The sequence below is a fragment of the Heloderma suspectum genome, chromosome 13 (genome assembly GCF_057233095.1).
Source record: "Heloderma suspectum isolate Gila_16-S chromosome 13, 16-S_ref, whole genome shotgun sequence".
NCBI lineage: Eukaryota > Metazoa > Chordata > Lepidosauria > Squamata > Helodermatidae > Heloderma > Heloderma suspectum.
In genome coordinates this window covers 19868840-19885080 of record NC_139470.1, presented here as the reverse complement: position 1 = coordinate 19885080, position 16241 = coordinate 19868840, and the positions used below count along the sequence as shown (strand labels likewise).

Here is a 16241-nt window from a genome sequence, read left to right as displayed (position 1 = left end):
AAAACGTGGACAGAAATGCTTATGAATTTTCATGCTGATGTTTTTGATAAACAGTTCTCAGAGATTATGATGAATCATATTTGGAAATATTCTCAAAGTTTGAGATGAATCAAAAGTTAAGATTGGAAAAATCTTAAGAGAAACCAAAATTGGCAGATTCATTCATGCCTAGCTCAATTCCACTTCCAAAGAATTTTCTGAATTCGTGATAGATCCCTCAATCTAGGATGATTTGCAGTTGTTTTAAATAGGTTCTGTGCATTTCAGTTTTAATTATTTGAACGTAAAACAAACATTCAGAAAAGCTGATTTCAAAATGGTCCTGTTTCTCACTCTCCTGTAATGAGAATGTTTGCAAGGGAGACATTCCAGCTTTAAAAGAAAGAAAAAAAGGAAGTGTTCTCAAGATCTATTCTGAAAACACCGTTTAATTCTGTTTCCCCCTTTCCACAGTGTCTTGTGCCACCATACCCTTCTTTACATCCTCGCCAAAGCAACAGCCATTCCCTCTACTTTTAATGTAATTTTTTAATTTTAATTTACTTTTTAATCCTTTATGCAAATCTGTCCAGTGGTCATTGGCTTTGCTAGAATGTCCCCTCATTCTCTGCAGGACTATGGGGTACTAGGAGAGCCAATGACCACACAGCACATTTGCATGAAGTCACAGAATATTCAGCTCTGGGAGATTTAACAGGTACCATGACAGCAGCAACGCATTGCACAGTGGTAAATTCTAATGGGGAACTGAGACAAAACTAGGGATGTCAGAGAATTTCACGACAGATCTTGGTGAGGTTGAATGCCAGTGCATTCGGCCCCCCGAAATCCATCTCGGAATGAAGCCCCCGCCCCCCAACCAACGAAAGGCACGAGGGACGAAGTTCCTGCCGCCCCCACCCCACGAAAGGCACGTGACATGGAGCACTTACCTGCTCCCGTCCGCGCTGCTTTGCGAATGGCGGCCGTCCTGGCCGCCATTCGCTTCCTCCTCCTCCTAGCTGTGATAGACTACATAAATACTTACATACGCAGGGATGCTATTTGCGTCCCTGTGGAGGCCATGATAGGCTACATAAGTATTTGCGTAGCCTATCATGGCAGGGGGAAAAAAACCCCAGTGTATGCAAATGGCAGCCGCTACTGCCATTTGCGTATGCTGGGGTTTTTCCCCCTGCCGTGATAGGCTACGTAAATATTTACATAGCCTATCACTGTGCAATACAGGGACGCAAATGGCGGTGGCTACAACAGCCGCCATTTGTGTCCCTGCAGGGTGCCCAGCGGCTGGATGACCGGCTGCGGGTGGCCAGAGCTGGCCGGTGGCTCTGCGGCTTGGCTGCGGAGCGGAGCTGGCCGGGTAGGATTCTGGGGGGAGGGACGGAGCGCCTCCCCCCCCTCGAGGATTCCGGTAGGGATGTACGAAAGTCACTTACCTGTTCGCGGATTATGTTGATGGTGGGGGGGAGGTGTTCCGTCCCTCCCCCCCGAATCCTTGCCGGTGGGGAGGCGCTCCGTTCCTCCCCCCCGGAATCCTCTGTGGCTGGTTGTGCTCCGCAGCAGCTCTGTGGAGCAGCCGGCCAGGCCCAGCCAGGCCAGAGCCGTCCACAGCCAGATTTCCGGCCGCGGAGGGCTCTGGGTAAGAAAAACAAAAAACAAGCCGCATACGCAAATGGCCGCCATTTGCGTTCCTTATTTTTGCCCTCTTAATCTACTTAAATATTTACATAGATTATGATGGCGAAAATAAAGGGGAACGCAAATAGCGTAGCGGGTGCTATTTGCGTCCCTTTTTGATTCACCATTTTAGCCTATGTAAATATTTACGTAGGCTAAAAGGGGGAATCAAAAAGGGACGCAAATAGCACCCGCTACGCTATTTGCGTTCCCCTTTATTTTCGCTGTCATAGTCTATGTAAATATTTACGTAGATTAAGAGGGCAAAAATAAGGAACGCAAATGGCGGCGGCCGTAGCTGCCGCCATTTGCGTACGCATTTTTTTTTTTAACCCACCCAGCCATGATAGGCTACGTAAAGATTTACGTAGCCTATCACGTCGTGTTTTTTTTTTTTAACCTATTCATGATAGGCTATGTAAATCTTTACGTAGCCTATCACGTCTTTTTTTTTTTTTTAACAAGAGTGGAAATGACGGTGGTGGCAGCCGGTCGGAAGACCAGCCGCCGCTGCTGTCGCCACCTGGAAGATTCACCCCAGGTGAGTCTCGTCCTGGGGGGGATCCGCGGGGGGCGGGGGGGTGGCAGGCCGTTCCACCACGGAGTTCGGGGGCCGAATGCATTGGCATTCGGCCTCACCGTGATTCGTGGCGGAATTCTCTGCCATCCCTAGATTCTGGGGGGAGGGACAGAGCGCCTCCCTCCCCCCCACCGTGGATGCCCCTGCGCGGAGCCAGGTAAGGGATTCGTACATCCCTAGACAAAACCCTTCACTCTTCCTCTCCAGAGAGGTGAAAAGAGGATGCTCTAAATCTATATCTATCTATCTATCTATCTATCTATCTATCTATCTATCTATCTATCTATCTATATCTATCTATCATCTTCCATGGCCCTGTGGGGAAGAAACGGGAGCGAGGGAGCAGGCAAAGGAAACATCAGGGCCTGCTCCAGTTGGACTGCCCCTCCTTTGGGAAATGAGAGTGGGGAACAGGGCCATCCCACCAGCCCTGCTGACAGTCTACCGAACTCTTTTTTTCTCCCCCCTCCTCGCATTGCCTTTTCCTTGTGTGCCGTGTCTTTTTTAGATTGTAAGCCTGCGGGCAGGGACTGTCTTCTTTGTTCACTGATTTTAAGCCGCTCCGGGAGCCTTTTTTGGCTGAGTAGTGGGATAAAAACACAATAAATAAATAAATATCTGTATCCGTGCCTGGAGCTCCTTGAATCGTGGAGCTGGAAGAGCCAGAAAAGTCATTTAGCCCCACTTCCTTTTGCAAGACAGGACCACCCACTGGCCAACCTGCACAAATCAGTCTGCTGCACAGCTCAGACAGACCACAAGGTCACAAGCCCCCCACCTCCAAAAAGCCACCAACGCCTATAGCCACAATGGCTCAACAATGCGATAGCCACCCAACTGCCCTCTTTTAACAAATCTCATCTGTCTCCTCCCCTTCTAACTGAGCACGTGCACCTTCTCTCTCTTCTTATTGACTTGGGGGGAAAGGAGGGGGCCGTGCACATGCAGTGGCAGGAAGGGAGGAGACAGAGAGGAGGGAAACGTCAGGAGGAAGGAAGCAGCAGTGCCTCTCCTTCTCCCTGGCTGCCCTCCCAACTGCTCTCACCCTTGGCTTCGGGCTTCATGCCTTGAATGGTAAGCAGGTGCCTCCTGGGCTGGTGCTAGTAGGAGCTGGGGAATGAGCGTATGTGGGTGCTTGTGCATACGCATGCATCCAAATGAGAGTTGGGTGGGCAGTCAGAGGCTAGCGGCCTCTCCGGGATGTCTCAATGTGGTTCCATGGGATGGCACGCACCTGCCCTTCTCCTTGAGCCAGCTCCAGCCCACTCCGGCCCTCATGAAAAACTCCATGCAATCTCTCCTCCATGCCTCCCAACTTGGTCACAGAGAAACCTCATTGAGGAAAGTCAAGGGAATAGTCGGAGAGAAAGGCCCCAGCTTGGCAAACCGGATGCATCAGGTGTGGGTGGGGGGTTGACCAATGGAATAATTCCAGGGTTTAGCCAGTTGCAGGGAGCTACATCGTTAGAAACTGCACCCCCCATGAGTAAATGGCCCAATAAAACCAAAATAAAGAAAAATGAGGGAATAGTATTAAGTCTCCTCCCCTTCAGTTGGCTGAGGGACTCAGATAAGCTATGGGGTATCATTGTAGGGGTGTCATGATCCCCAGGCCTTGGACTCCCCAGAGTACAGCAGAGGGCTTTTCTGAGGACAAGGCACAGCCTATTTCCTCAGGGGTAGGACAGTCAGTTCCTTATTCACGGCCCTCCTCCCAGCCAGGGGACACAGTCCTGCCATCACATAATAGATTCCTGGCAGAACTTCCATCTCCCCAGCCTCACAGAAGTCCGAGGCTACAAAATCAGTGAGGACCCTTGAACAGGGCAGTCAACCCCTCCAGGATGGTGGAGCTGACCACACTACCAGTCTTGGCAGCTTATATAAGGCTTCAGGTGGCTTCAGCTCCCCGCTGAGACAACATCCTCTTATTGTTGTGGTAGGAGAGAGTTCCAGCCAGCAGAATCCACTTGGAGCTATCCAAGATCCTATTTTCTTCTTGCCTTGTTCTGACTGCCATCAGATGCTACTAGCTTGCTCTGTGAGCCTCACTGAACCACAGAATGGGACAGAGAGATACTGTATGTGTGTACATGTGCGTGCGTGCGTGCATGCGTGTGACTGTGTGTGTGTGTGTGTGTGTGTGTGAGAGAGAGAGAGAGAGAGAGAAAGAGAGATCTAAATGTGCTTAATTTCATTCCACCTCTAAAGAAAAGCACATCTGGGGCTGCTCCATTTTGGGACCCCATTTGTACACATCTCTGAATTCTTTGGAGGAAGCGTGAGATAGAAATATCATATACATTTTGACTTGAGTCAGAACATTATAAAGGTATGGTTATTTCCTTACCAGCTAGAAAAATGCCTGTGTCCTAAACACACTGAGTACTTGGAAATTCTGAAAATAGGACATATATATTTCTCCCCTGAAACTGAAAGAAAATATATGAAGGATGTCCCCAAACGGTGACAGTCCTTTCATGATGTATGCTGAACTGAGCTTCTCAGTTTGCCCATCGAGAGCATCTGGATCAAAATAAATGGAGCAAAGAATAAAAGGAACCTGATGGTTGGAGTCTACTACTGGCCACTCAATCAAGACAAGATGAGGATGAAACTTTTGAAAAGCAAATAGCCAATGTTTCAAGGAAGCATGATGTAGTAGTAATGGGGGACTTCAATTTCCCTGATATTTGTTGGGAGACAAATTCTGCAAAACATGGCCCCTCCAGGAAATTCCTGACTTGTGTGGTAGATAACTTCCTCCTACAGAAAGTAGAGGAAGGAACTAGAGGACTGGCTATACTTAACTTCATCCTAACCAAAAGAGATGACTTAGTGGATAAAGTAGCAGTTACAGGAACTCTGGGGGAAAGCGACCATGTTGTACTTCAGTTCTTGGTTCTAAGGGAGGCAAAAGCCGCATGTAGTCAAATGTGTACACTGGATTTTAGGAAAGCTGATTTTAATAAACTCAGAACAATGATCAGTAAGGTCCCATGGCAAGTGACTATAACGAGAAAAGGAGCAAAGTACAGGCTGAAGGGGCAGGATTGCCCCTTGAGATCGATAGGCATATGGTCAAGGAACACCTCATTACTTTGAATGAGTTCAAATCTCCAGGGCCAGATGAACTGCAGCCTAGAGTAATAAAGGAACTGGCAGAAGAACTCTCAGAACCGCTGTCTATTCTCTTTGAGAAATCATGGAGGATGGGGGAAGTGCCAGATGACTGGAGGAGGGCTAACGTTGTCCCTATCTTCAGAAAGGGTAAAAAGGAGGAACCTGGGAACTACAGTCCAGTCAGTCTGACATCAATCCCTGGGAAAATTCTGGAGCAGATGATAAAGCAATCCATCTGGAAGCAACTTGACAACAATGCAGTGATTACTCAAAGCCAACATGGATTTGTCAAGAACAAGTCCTGCCAGACAAATCTGATCTCATTTTTTGATCAAGTAACCTCCCTTGTGGACCATGGGAATGCTGTAGACATCATATACCTCGACTTCAGCAAAGCTTTTGACAAAGTGCCCCATGATCTCCGGATGAGCAAACTAGCTCAAAGTGGGCTAGATGAAACAACAATCCGGTGGATCCACAGTTGGCTACAGAATTGGACTCAAAGAGTGCTTATCAATGGACAGCCATCTGTCAGGGATGCTCTGACTTGGATTCCTGAATTGAGCAGGGGGTTGGACTTGATGGCCTTGTAGGCCCCTTCCAACCCTACTATTCTATGATTCTATGATTCTGCACCAGCGCTTTGATTGGCGACTGGGCTTGGCACCACAAGGGCTTTTCCCAGTGTAGTCCAAGACATGCTGACTTAGTTGTGCTCAAACTGGGGAGAGGGTTCAGTCCTGGGCCCAGCGTTCTTCCATATTTTTATTAATGACTTGGAGGAGGAGGTTCAGGGAATGCTGATCAGATTTGCAGATGACACAAAATTGGGCAGGATAGCTAATACTTTGGAAGACAGAAACAAAATTCAAAGTGATCTGGATAGACTGGAGTGCTGGGCAGAAAACAACAGAATGACATTTAACAGGAATAAATGCCAAGTTCTGCACCTCGGAAAAAGAAACCAAATGCACAATTACAAGATGGGGGATACGTGGCTCAACAACATTATAAGCGAGAAGGCTCTTGGAATTGTTGTCAATCACAAGTTGAATATGAGCCAACAATGTGATGTGGCTGCAAAAAAGGCAAATGCTCTTTTGGCCTGCATTAATAGTAGCATAGCTTCCAAATCCCCGGAAGTACTAGTTCCCCCCTACTCAGCACTGGTTAGGCCTCACCTGGAGTACTGTGTCGAGTTCTGGGCATCACACTTTAAGAAGAATGCAGACAAACTGAAGAGGGTTCAGAGGAGGGCAACAAAGATGATCAGGGGACTGGAAACAAAGCCCTGTGAGGAGAGACTGCAAGAACTGGGCATGTTTAGCCTTGAGAAGAGAAGACTGAGGGGAGATATGATAGCGCTCTTCAAGTACTTGAAAGGTTGTCCCAGAGAGGAAGGCCAGGATCTCTTCTCGATCATCCCAGAATGCAGGACACGGAATAATGGGCTGAAGTGACAGGAAGCCAAGGCTGAACATCAGGAAAAGCTTCCTGACTGTTAGAGCAATACAACAATGGAACCCATGACCTAGGGAGGTGATGGGCTCTCCCAGACTGGAGGCATTCAAGACGAGGCTGGACAGCCATCTGTCAGGGATGCTCTGACTTGGATTCCTGCATTGAGCAGGGGGTTGGACTCGATGGCCTTGTAGGCCCCTTCCAACCCTACTATTCTATGATTCTATGATTCTGCACCAGCGCTTTGATTGGCGACCGGGCTTGGCACCACAAGGGCTTTTCCCAGTGCAGTCCAAGACATGCTGACTTAGTTGTGCTCCTCCATAGAGTGGCCTGGCCAGGGACCTAACTTGGGAGTGGCCGTGGCTCAGTGGTAGAGCACTCGCTTTGCATGTAGAAGGTCTCTAGTTCAATTCCCGCCATCTCCAGGTACGGGTGGAAAAACCCCTGTCTGAAATCTTGTAGAGCTGCTACCAGTCAGTGTTGATAATACTGGACTAGGTGGACCAATGGGAAGGCCGCTTCCTATATTCCTAGGTTTCCTTCCTTTATGTAGAAAGGTTTTGATTCTAACAATGACCTTGTCCATCTTCCACGTTTTCCAGATTGCAGTGAACTGTGAACGCCCCATGCTAAATAGATTCCCACAACTGCTGTACATCCCTCTCAGTTCATTGGGATGATTAAGGGCACAATCCTATGCATGTTTAGATGGAGAAAAGGCCTACTCCTCCCAACATTCCCCAGCCGCTGGCTGGGGAATCCTGGGAGTTAGAAGCCTTTTCTCTGTCTAAACATGCATAGGATTGTGCCCTAAGTGTGCAAAATATTGCACCCATGCGGCTCAATCCTATGTGTGTGTTTACTCTGCACTACTTCCCATTGGATTCTGTAGGACTTGTTGTTGTTGTTGTTCAGTCGTTCAGTAGTGTCTGACTCTTCATGACCCCATGGACCATAGCACGCCAGGCCTTCCTGTCCTGTGCTCTCTCCCGGAGTGTGCTCAAGTCCATATTCATTGCATTGGTGATGCTATCTAGCCATCTCATCCTCTGCCGTCCCCTTCTCCGTTTGCCTTCAGTCTTTCCCAGCATCAGGGTCTTTTCCAGCGAGTTTTCTCTTCGCATTAGGTGGCCAAAATATTTGGGCTTCAGCTTCAGTATCTGCCCTTCCAATGAGCAGTCAGGTCTGTAGGACTTACTGCAATGTAAATGTGTATAGGACTGCAGCCTTAGTTATATTTTCTCTCTCTTTCTCTTTGGGAAATTGATTTTGTACTCTTAGCTTGAACCAAAGAGTGGATCCTGAGATCATTTCCTTGACCTTGATTTTAACTGTCTCTTCCCAAATTCCCCTCCTCCCCTCTTGTCCTGGAGGAACTGATGTTCAGAACCTCCCAAATAGCTTTATATGGAATCTCTTTCACAAGGGCGGAGGAACATTGTGGGATGTGATTGGTGGGGAAGGCACCTTCTTCTCTTTTAAATAGTGAATGAGAATGTTCCAGGCCAGACAGACTCTTTGGCCTGAGTATGCAGAGTGTGCCTGGATCTGTCCCCATGGCCTGGCCCCTGGCCCTCCTCTTAGAATCATAGAATGATAAAACAGAAAGGTTGGAAGGGGCCTACAAGGCCACTGAGACCAACCCCCTGCTCAATGCAGGAATCCAAGTCAGAGCATCTCTGACAGATGGCTGTGTTGTTCCTCACTTACTTCTCAGGTAAACAGAGGCAGCTCAACCTCTTGGAGAAATACAGTTCTGTGTTGCATCTGGGGGCAAAAGGTTCTCCTTTGGCCTTCTGTAGGCACAACAGCATTCCTTTCTCTCCTTTGATTCCTGTCTCCTTGCAGATTCCTTCTCCCAGCCGGTGCTGACTCAGAGGCCCTCAGCATCCTTTTCCTCTGGTGAGACAGTGCATCTCACCTGTGCCTTGTCCTCTGGCTACAGAATCAGCAGCTATAAGGTCGAATGGTACCAACAGAAATTGGGTGGCGTCCCACAGTTTACATATGAGTATTACACTGGCAGCAGCCAAGGCAGTGGATTAGGGATCCCAGAGAGATTCAATGTCTCCCTTGCTGCCTCCAAGAATCTTTGGAACTTAGTGATCACAGGAGTTCGAGCTGAGGATGAGGCCGATTATTACTGTGGCACATGGCATAACAGTAGGAACCTGTTTCACGGTGGTATAATGAGATGGGAAAGTGAAATAAAACCCTTCACTCTTCCTCCCCTGAGTGGGGAATGAATAATTCCCCTAACTCTAAATTTGGTCTCTGCCTGAGTGTTTGAATTGTAAAAGTGGATGTGACAGAAATAACATCTTTCCCAATGGGTTGGATCTTGGCTTAGCCAAACTTAGAATAAACCCACTCAAATTAATGGGACCAAGTTGTCCTATGGATTTCAGTGGGTCTACTCTGAGGTTGACAACCCTGGATCCAATGCATTGCGTAAAGATGCTACTTCTGTCTTGTGATGTCCAATGGATTTCAATGGCAGGACGAAGTCTAGATTCAGCCCTGTATCTTCTGTTAGGCAAGACTGCTGACACCATTTAGATGTGGCAGAGAGAAAAATGGCCTGTAGAGCAAATAAGTCTTGATTACTTATTTCTGCTATTTGAAGGAAGACCTACATTAGCTGGAGTGAAGCCCGCATGACTTTAAAATGGTTCTCTGGCGATGTACTTTACATTCAGGCCTGGTCTGAGGCATGTTGCCCCTTCAAACAAGCCACTTCTGCTTCCCTGCTTCTTCTGGAGTTGTGATCAAACACATTTCAAGGGTACCAAGTTGGGGAAGTCTGATCTGTATATTCCCCATCACCCTGTCCCCTGGTGGGTTAGGCTACCACTGCCTCATTCTGATTCCAGCAAAGCAGAGGACTATTCTTGGGACCTTTAAGTATCTCCTTCATGCAAATGTTCCCCATAGTCATTGGCTTTGCTGCAAAATTGCATATTGTCAGTGGAGGCAAAACATTCAAAGAGCATAGATGCCATTTGCATGAAGCAGCCATGTTTCAGCTCTCTGGGTGATATAAGAAAGGAGGAGTGGCGGGGGGGGGGGTCCCAACCAGGAGTCTTCAGAAAGTCAAGACTCCTTTAGGGAGCTCACCATGGCTGGGGTTCTGTTTTTCCTTGCTCTTCTCCCTTATTGCTCAGGTAAGGATATACAGAATCCATAGATCAATAAGAGCTTTTTGAATGTCTCCTAGGAGCCTCATGCTTCTAGGATATTTGAGAGCACAGAACATGGGTTACGATAAATGTGTTTGCTTTTGCCTTTTTCTCAAGGTGTCAGTTCTGAGCCAGTGTGGACTCAGCCTGCCTCCCAGTCTGTGCCCCTAGGGGAAGCAACAAAACTCCCCTGCACCGTGAGTGGTAGCACATACGCCCTTTCATGGTATCAACAGAAAGCCGGGCAGGGCCCTCGTTTTGTCCTCTATGATACCAGCACCCAGGGAGAAGGGATCTCAGATCGGTTCACTGGATCCCGTTCTGGGAGCACTGGCCATTTAACCATCACCAGTGTCCAGGCTGAAGATGAGGCCGATTATTACTGTGCTTCATGGGATGGCACTGGTAACAAGTTTCATAGTGGTAAAGTCTTATGGGGAACTGAGACAAAAACCTTCACTTTTTGTCCCCAAAGAGGTGAAAGAGGAATGTTTAAAAGCAATGCCATTTGATCTGTGGCTGGAGCTGTTTGAATATTAGAACTTGGAGAGACAGGGAGGCCATTTAGACCCACCTTTTTCTGAGATGTCAGAAGTGGTCTGGATTGTTTAGATGGACAAGATAACACAAGAGTAGGGCCACCAAAGGAGGTGGTTGTGCAGATGTGAGGCCTTGGACATTAGAACTGCCAGAGGCAAGTCATAAGAACATAAAAAGAGGCATACTGGATTCTGAAGAAAGGACTATCTAGTCCAGGATTCTTGTTCTCACAGTGGCCAACCAGCTGCTCCAACGAGGAGTCCACAAGCAGGAGATGAGTGTAAACGCACCCTTGTTAGGGTGAATGAAACATGACTGGGATGCCATGTTCTGATCCCCAGATCATGCTAGTCTGAGCAGTGGGATTCCCCCCCCCCACCATTGCATACTGGTGAGTAACCTCCTAAGTAAGGTCAGCCCAAGAAGCCCAAGTCCAACCCATGAGAAATTATCTGAAATATCTTCACCGTTGAATTTCTTTTCAAAAGCAATTTCTCTTCTATCAAATTGAATGAGAATGGTCGAAAAAATATGGGAGAAATTTTTGGCACGGTGCTAGCGTCAGCAAGCCCTTCTAAGAGAAGGGAAAATGATTGGAAGCTGCTGAAAAGCTGACTCCGAAAAGAACTGTCTCACCTGTATCCCAAGGAGGTTGAACCCCTGTCAGCCAAGAGCCAAGTTCCATTTCAGAGGAGCTCTCAGAGGCCACATTCCAGCGGTGGGTGGAGCCAAAGGCAAAACGGGTTGGACCATTTTTTTTTAAAACCCTAGCTTACGTTGGCGTAAAGTTCTTACTGCCAGCAGCTAAGCCTTAGGAGAGTTATTTCAACCTTGACGAATGGGGGCGGGGGGGGGGACTGCATAAAAGTTGGGAAAACATTAAATGATCAGTGGTTAGGGAAAAGGATTGGGAGAAGGAACCATGGCCATCCAGGGAAGTGTGGAAGGCCACATTGGGACCCCAGACAGGCCTTGGACTCCTGCTCTATCCCAGATTTCCTCCATGTAGTGCCCTCCAGATGTTTTGGACAACAAATTCCAACATCTGTAATCATGGCCCATGCTGGCTGGGGCTTATGGGAGTTACAGTCCAAAATATCTGGAGGGCACCAAGTTGGGGAAGGCTGCTCCAACCTCTCTGAACTTCATAGCCTCCTCTATTCTTATCTTTTTTTCATTGTTCAGTCACATATGACTTGTTGTTTTGCCTTTACTCTTTCTTTATCAGCCCATCACTAATTGGCACAGGCATGAAAAAAAAAAATGCTGACATTTCCTGTGCATCCACATGATGCTCTTTATTTCACCCAACTCACTATGTTTCACTCTCTTTTCACCACCTTTTTGTCTCGAGTAGGAGGAGATATGTATGGCACAGGTTAGCTGTGATGTTCAGAGATGTGGTGGTACATGCATGATGTGGTAATCAATGGCCAGCAGGTGTCGATGTTGCACCTTCACATTTTGCATCTTAAGGGTAGGGTTGGCGGAGAATTTCTCCCCGAAACTTCGGGGGGCCGAGCGCCAACGTGTTCGGCCCCCCGAACAAGTTTCGGGGAGAAATCCTCCGAACCCCCCCATCCCCCACACCCCCCCCCCCCGGGACGGGACTTACCTTTGCCGAATGTCCCTCACAGCGGCGGGTCCGGCCGGCGGTTCGGCGGGTGTTCGAGCGGGGCGGTAGCGGTAGCCGGTCTTTCGACTGGCTGCCGCCGCCGCCATTCCAATCAAAGAAGAACCCCCCCCCCCGATAGGCTACGTAACGATTAACGTAGCCTATCACAGCTAGATTTGCAAAGTCAGCCATGATAGGCTACGTCAATCATCACGTAGCCTATCACGGGTGACTTAAAAAAAAAAAAAAGTGTGTACGGATAATGGCGGCCCCCATAGGGAGCCGCCATTCCCGTTCCTTATTTGGTCGCTGTGGTCTACGTAAACATTTACGTAGACTACAGCGACCAAATAAGGAACGCGAATGGCGGCTCCCTATGGGGGCCGCCATTTGCGTACGCGCTTTTTTTTTTTTTAAGTCACCCGTGATAGGCTACGTGACGATTGATGTAGCCTATCATGGCTGACTTTGCAGATCTAGCCGTGATAGGCTACGTTAATCGTCACGTAGCCTATCAGGGGGCGTTTTTTTTTTAAAAAAAAACTTTCGCGTTCGCGGCCGGGCGAGGCGGGAAGCCACCCCCCCGGCCTGAACTTCACGGGGGGAGCAGCGAAGCGCCACCCCCCCACCGCGAACGTCCTTCGAGGACAGGTAAGGGACTTTCGTCCACCCCTACTTAAGGGAGCAATACTATGGCCACTAGTCTGCAGCTCGACGGTCATAGGATATGTGGTTTTCCAGGAACCGACTTCCCCCCCCCCTTCCACGCTCACTCGCAGGCAGCACGGAACAGCCCCACACTCCCCTCTCAGAAGAGGAACACGGAGAGGCCAAAACGGTGCATTCCGAGGTGGTGGTGGTGGTCCAGGGCGGGGAAGCCGGGAATGCTGGTACAACACATCCTATGTGTCATCCGGCAACCTCCTCCCCGGCTCTGCCTTCCCATGGATAGACAGCCAAAATCAGCTGTCTAGCCGCAAATGCAGGGAAGGAGCAGCAGTGAGGGAACGATCCCCTCCGTGCTCTTTCTGCCCTGCATTGGATAGGCGGCTGCCTCTGAGTTTGTAGGCGGCTGCCTATGCCCATCGGATTGCGCCCTAAGAAACAAACTGACAGACGTGGCCAATGAAGCATAATTGTCGAGGGGGGAGAGAAAGAGAATGGAAAGACCCCGGGGCGTCCTCCTCTTAAATAGGTCCACAGAAGAGGTTTTGACCCCCGCCCCCGGCCCTGAAGGCAGTCTTTTTCACCGCTGATCAGCATTCAGTGTTAGGATGTTTTCCCTAATGTTTAGCTGAGATCTGCTTCTCCACAATCTCCAGCCATTGCTTCTAATCTTTTTGTGGCATTTTTGAGCTAAAGTAATCACTGTGAAGGAGCCGGGGCTTCTCTGTGTGTGTTTTCTTCTTATGACATATGACCCCATGACTCTGTAGCCTCCCTGGCTGCCTGCACTTCCTCACCTGAAAAAAGCCCTGTGGGAGGAATGGTTTGACAAAGTCTTCCTCACGGTTTTAATTGAAGTGTGGGAAGCCGAGGAGGCTACAGGCTGTGACAGATATAATTGTACAACGAAAGATAGAATGCTTGTGTCCAATCTTGTGCTGCATCCGAAATAAGGGAAGCACAAGAACCCCGACCCTGACACATTTGAATTTGCCCAACCCTTTCCTCTCCTTTGAATTTCTTCTCAAAAGCGATTCCTTTTGTATCAAATGAGAATGATCAGGAAAAAATGTGGGATAAATTTTTGTCAGAGCACTACACCTCTGCTTAATGAGTAGGAGTAGGGTTTGTATGGTACGGATTCCTTCTGCCAGTTTTGAAACATGCATGATGTTGCGATGCATCAGTGGCCAGTAGATGTTGATGTTGCCCCTTCACATTTGCCATCTTCTTTCTTAAGAGAAAGGAGCTGTTAGGCGTTGCTACTCTGAAGCATAACTTCACTTTCCTGTCCCTCAGGTGGTGAACAAGGGATAACAGAAAGACTAGGGAAGGACTTGAGAGACATGCCATGCAGCAGGGAGGGAGAAGGGGGTGAATTAGAGGACCAGAAGAAAAGCTGGCAGGGAAGCCTCTCTTCCCACTTCAGTTTGAGATTTTGACTAGCAGCTTGCCAGTGCTAGGCACAGAGTAGCGGGTGTTCTTATCTCTCGGGAAGTGCTTAATGTCCCAAAGGAGAGCTGAAATACGGAAGCCTGGGAGGGATGGTGTCTGGCCTGGAAGCCCTGATCCCAAATCCTTGAAGAATATTGGGTTGCTGAGGGAAATGCACTCTATACATGTTCAGAAGCTCAGCTGTCTGAATCATGGCTTCATATTTCCCTACACTGTACTCTGAGATTGAAAACAAGTTTGGACGATAGAACCCAGGTAGGCCTCACTCTGTTGATGCATCACTAACACCCTCCTTTGGGACCAGAAATGTTCTACAGACATCCTTCACCCTTCAGAGACAGGGTGTGACCAGCCGAGTGCAGCTCCTTTTCCTGTGGTTGCTCCACTAGCACTTGGAGAGAGTAGTTTGGGAGTAACAGATTTGCATGAAGAGGCTGCGCTCATGACCGCTGGGGATTTAAGAGACAGTGGGAGGATGCCAGCGGGACATCCCTCTGCTTTAGGAAGATTGGGCCATCAGGTTTCCCCACAATGGCCTGGGCTCTGCTTCTCTCCACCATCCTGGTCTCCGTTGGTGAGGGGAATTAATTAATTGATAGGCATAAGCCTTACTTGAAGCAAAAGCAGAGGTCTTTTGAACTCTGAAATCTGGAGTGCTGCAAAGGTTTGGAGTTGCTCTGGTGTAAATAAATTTAATAAGCAATTGCCCTGTTGCCCTGTTCTCTTTCAGGTCCCAGTGTCCAGCAGCTCCAGACCCTTAAGGACCCAGAATTCGTGGCTCCAGGTGGGACGGTCACCCTGTCTTGCAGATACAATAGCGGAAACATCGCTGATGGCAATTGGCCTTGGTGGGCGCAGCAGAAACCGGGGAGTAAACCCCGGCAAGTGATGTACTTCACCAGCACCAGACCGTCTGATGTCCCAGCCCGTTTCTCTGGCTCCAGGTCAGGGAATGTGATGTCCTTGACCATCACGGGGGCCCAGGAGGAAGATGAAGCTGCTTATTACTGTTGTGTGTGGACTGGTAGCCAGAAGCACAGTGGTTTCTTCAGATGAGGAAGTGAGGCATGAACCTCCTCACATTTCAGTCCTCTCTTGGTTTATCAACAGAAGCTGAACTGCCTATAGAAGCTTCTGTTGTTCATCTTGCGAGTGAGGCTCTGAGCAAATGGTGACAGGGCTGGCATTAGAAATTAAATGAATTTTCACCAAAAAAACCCACTCTCCCCCTTTTTTCAAGTTTCAAATGTGACATTTGCAATCCAAGTTTTCATTTTCAGTGTGAAACATACGTATAGCAGAAGAGCTATATGCAAGACAATCCATTGGGGGGGGGTGAGCCACCTGATAATTGAGCAGCCTCCCAGTCCCAGGCAATTCAGCCAAAGACACCCTGGGGTTATTGACTGGGAATAAGAAAGTAGTACTATTTGCACTTCAAAGAAACCTACAGCAGACTTTAGGGACAGTGGCCTCCTCACTGCTTCAGCACCTAACTAGATCATCCCTTTATGGCTTGAGCTTCTGAGAACCACACATTTTACCTGTGTTTTGCCCCAAAACTAGTGGGCCAAGCCGCCTGAACTTTGGCTGGTGTTTGCTGTTTAATTTGAAATGGGAGAGAATGGATTTGGGAATGAACATATGTGAAAGTGACACAGAACAGAAATAAACTCAGCCCTCATATTCCCTCTTTTTCTGTGTATTCTAGAAATGGTGGTTTGGTTACTTCAGAATGTGAGCTCTTTCCAGTTTCCACACATAACATAGCAATACATCTGGGTCTGCTACCACGAGGACACTCAAATGGAAACTGCAGTTGATTGACTATGTAAGAAATGGTTTGAGCATGTTAATATCCCACCGTGGCTCAGAGTGACACTATGTCTGGGCACTGTGGGTATTAAAATGGCAGTTAGAACTAGAATCCATCCATGGGTGC

At 48.3% G+C, this 16241-nt stretch overlaps 1 long non-coding RNA gene across 1 annotated transcript; it reads left to right on the top strand.

The window, feature by feature from the left end:
* Positions 1–14782: 14782 nt before the first annotated feature.
* On the top strand, positions 14783–15323 carry LOC146336157 (uncharacterized). The gene is made up of 3 exons (XR_014785717.1): positions 14783–14873; positions 15030–15083; positions 15244–15323. It is a non-coding gene; the product is annotated as an uncharacterized LOC146336157 (long non-coding RNA).
* Positions 15324–16241: the final 918 nt, after the last annotated feature.